The following is a 4,224-nucleotide window of genomic DNA, read 5'->3' on the forward strand; positions in this document are numbered from 1 at the left end:
AGACAGAGGCTCTCCTGGTTCGGAAATCCTCAATGCAGGTGCTGGATTATCGGCTTGCTCTGAATGGGGTTGCACTCCCTCTGAAGGAGCAGGTCCGCAGCTTGGGGGTCCACCTGGACTAACAGCTGCTCCTGGATTCCCAGGTGGCGGCTGTGGCTAGGGGGCCTTTGCTCAGCTTCGGCTGGTGCATACTTGGATCGTGCAGACCTGGCCACGGTGATCCATGCTACGGTGACATCGAGGTTAGATTATTGTAACGCGCTTTATGTGGGGCTGCCCCTGAAGACGGTTCGGAAACTGCAATTAGTGCAGAATGCGGCGGCCCGTGTGGTCACTGGAGCTAGGCGGTTTGACTCTGTCTTCTCCGGGGGCTACATTGGCTGCCCATTCGTTTCCGGGCCCAATTCAAGGTGCTGGTTTTGACCTTTAAAGCCCTATACTGCTCTGGGCCAGGTTATCTTAGAGATCGCCTACTCCCATACAATCCGGCTCGTCCTCTCAGGTCATCAGAGAAGGCCTTTTTACAAGTGCCGCCGCCTAAGGAGGTACGTGGGGCGGCGGCAAGAAATAGGGCCTTCTCAGTAGTGGCACCAACGTTGTGGAACTCCCTTCCCCTTGACTTGAGAATGGCTCCCTCCCTCGAGACCTTTCGGCGAGGCCTGAAGACCTTGTTGTTTAACCAAGCCTTCTGACATTACGGCCTTTTTAACATCTTTTATATATCTTTTAGTTGCTTTTTTACAGGCCCGATTCTTCTAAGAACTGCTGTTTTATGCTCTTTTATTCTGACTCTTCTGACTACTGTTTTTATGGGTTCTGCGAATGTGTTTTTTAATATGTTTTTATCTGTTTGTGAAATTATGTTTTAATCTGTTTTATATGTTAGCCGCCCTGGGTCCCTTTTTGGGAGAAGGGCGGGATAAAAATAAAGTTTTATTATTATTATTATTATTATTATTATTATTATTATTATTATTATTATTTAAAATGACATGGGAATGCCATCCATGGTTAGTGTAAATTCTGGTGTGCACACCACAGTTCTGCTTGCTGCATAAAGTGCTTTAAGTTACCTTAGTTAAGGATTAACCAATGTTTAATTAGTCTCTATCTTGGGGAGAGGGAGCAGTAGATAAGGCAAATATTAGAAAGCCAAGTCAACTCCTCTTTCTCAGGATCGGGGGAGGGGAGAGAAAATTGCACATGGGAAGACAAGTGTTAAAAACAACTGCTTCTAGCGCTGCTGTCTGAAGAAAAATTATGTAAATATTTATGCAGAGACATCTTTGCCGAGCACATCAAGCTTGCCAGGGTGCGCATTCAGCAACACAGTTGGATCAACAGCCTGAAAAGCAGATGTGCCAATTTCCTGTATTTGATTATGATGATTCCTAATTACACCAGAGCTGTGGCAACGTCCTTACCCTCTAGGTCTCCTCGTCTTCTTTCACTCTGTTATTGGTGCAATCAGGGCTGAATTTACTGGGAAACTTCCTGCACTGGAAGATAAATTGAATTCATAGAAAACATCCTACATCAGGGCTGGGGGGGTGGAGAGAGAGAGAGAGAGAGAGAGAGAGAGAGAGAGTGCACAAGTGCGCACCATTCTGGCTTTGTTTACATAGTTATAGTCACTCCATTATCTGTTACTTACACCACACTAGAGAGGCCCAGGTCCAAACTTTAACCTTGGACTGTACTTGTGATTTTACTAACTTCTCTAAGGTCTTTATTGATCTATTTGGACTCATTTGTTCAGGTGCTAAAGGAGATCGCACAGGCTCATCCAGTCAGGGCTAAACCAGATGCAACATTAATCATGTTATTTAGGATTACCAGATACAAACAGGGTCAGAGTGCCTAACCCTTGTATAAAAGAGGGAATTTTGGCAGGTGCAGCTTTTTATACCCTTCTATATTGAATGGCACTTGCCAAAATTCCCTCTCTATACAAGGGTTAAAGGTATAGACCAGCCATTTTCAACCACTGTGCCGTGGCACACTGGTGTGCCACAAGTGGTCCACAGGTGTGCCACAAGAGGTCCACAGGTGTGCCACAGGAATTTGGGGAAAGGTCATTTATTAATAGGGCCAATGGGAGATGTGAGCCCCCACTGGTGGCATGGTGTGCATTGTCTATTGTCAAAAACCTGGTGGTGTGCCTTGACCAGTATAGTGCCTTGTCAGACGCCATTAAAAGGGGATTGGACAAGTTTTTGGAGGAAAAATCCATTGCAGGTTACAAGCCATGATGTGTATGCGGAACCTCCTGATTTTAGAAATGGGCTATGTCAGAATGCCAGATGCAAGGGAAGGCACCAGGATGAGGTCTCTTGTTATCTGGTGTGCTCCCAGGGGCATTTGGTGGGCCGCTGTGAGATACAGGAAGCTGGACTAGATGGGCCTATGGCCTGATCCAGCTGTTCTTATGTTCTTATGTCAGTGTGCCGTGAGATGAAAAAGGTTGAAAATCACTGGTATAGACACTCTCTCCCCCTTGTATCTGGTAAACCTATTGGTCCTAGTACATTCACCCTTGTTCTTATGTAAATTCCATACATTGCAGGGTGGGGGCCATACAGATGGAGACCATGTCTGGAGAAGAGGAACTTTAAGGCTACCCCTGGCACTGTTAGTTGCGAGGGTGGGAGGGCAGGATCTCTCATGGGAGCCATTTTTTTTCCTTGGGCAAACAGCATAGATAAAAGTGGGGGAGGGCAAGAATCCAGGCTGGGACTGCAGCTTAGGGTAAATGTAGAGCCCCCTCAACACAGACCCAGTATTTGTTCTCCCTCCCCATGGATGATGTTTCACAGGTAAAAGCAACTATACCAGGGCCAGTGGCATGATGAAAATCAAATCTGGTTTGGCCCCAAGATCTGCAAAGTGAAACTCTTTCCTCGAGTTCTCTCACATGGCCCATCTCAACTCAAGGTTTTCTGGGCTTCTCTCTTAAATTGTGCAATAGTCATTTACTCCCCACCCACCCCCAAAAAACCACTCACTCAACTTAGTCACTTTCAAATTGTGTTCCAGGGAGTCCTGAGCTTCCTGGGAAGCCTACAGCGGATTTTTCAGTGCAAAAATTAGCAATGGAAGACAAGCTTCCATAAGAGGCAGCTAGTTCACCAGTTTTCCTCTGAAATGTATAGCCAGAGGGGAATGTTGGGTATGTTCCAATGTACACTCTCGGCTGATATTCAGAATTGATAAGGCTGGAGTTTCCTAGCTAGAGTGCTGTGTGAACTGACCGCATGCCCCAGAATCCTCTGCAACGTACAAGGGCTTCTTGCCAGGTGAAAAGGAAAACCTGAAGGCAGAGTGTTTGGAAACCACTGGCCTAGCTCAACGGATCTGTGAACCTGTTTGATCTTCAGGTGTCCCAGCACAGCTATGTCCTCCTTTCATGCTTTCCTGTTACTTCCTTCTTTGATTTCCTCAGCTTCAGAAAGTGAGACTTTTGTGTGACTGACTGCAGCGAAGGCTTCATGTTTATGTACTGCACGGCAATTCAGCAAATTTGGGATCATGCTCTGTTCTCATCCATGCTTCCACCCTAACTGTGGCAACTTTTCCCCCTCTGGCCATCCTTGTCACACCTCAGTCCTTTCACCTTCCTCTTAAACCCCGCAGCAAAATCATTCACTTCACCAGCTGTTCAGAGTACACTACATCATGCCCTTCTGCATATCCTTATACTTATTCTCTATCCACATCTAGCACACTGTTACCCTGCACATGCCTGATCTCATCTGATCTCAGAAGCTAAGCAGGGTCAGGCCTGGTTAGTACTTGGATGGGAGACCACCTAGGAATACTGGGGGCTGTAGGCTTCTACCATAGTCTTTCAAGACTGAAGGTTGCCAACCAAGCATCTAGCACACGTTCCTAGTCCACCTCCCAGTCACCGCTGAAGCCATTTAGGGCAGCGACAGCCATGTGCCTGCACATGGCCATTGCTGCCTCAAATGGTCCAACAGTGAGTGGGAGAAGCCATGTCCCTCTCTAGCTAACACTACTGCCCTTGCATGTATCCTCAAACAGTGGCGTCACTAGGATTTGCCTCACCCAGTGCGGGAGGCCAGTGCATCACGCCCAAGATGGACCTTCTCCCATGCAGTGGGCATGGCAACATCCCAGGTGGTGGGCATGGCAAAGCATCACTGCCTCAACCCCATTGGTTCTTGGCTATAACATTTGATAGAATGGAGGTATTTTAATACA

The 4,224-nt window shown here is 47.0% G+C and overlaps 1 pseudogene; it reads left to right on the top strand.

Moving 5' to 3' along the window:
- The first annotated feature begins 3,714 nt into the window (after positions 1-3,714).
- On the top strand, positions 3,715-3,833 carry LOC136656649 (5S ribosomal RNA; annotated as a pseudogene).
- Positions 3,834-4,224: the final 391 nt, after the last annotated feature.

The sequence above is a fragment of the Tiliqua scincoides genome, chromosome 6 (genome assembly GCF_035046505.1).
Source record: "Tiliqua scincoides isolate rTilSci1 chromosome 6, rTilSci1.hap2, whole genome shotgun sequence".
Classification (NCBI taxonomy): Eukaryota; Metazoa; Chordata; class Lepidosauria; order Squamata; family Scincidae; genus Tiliqua; species Tiliqua scincoides.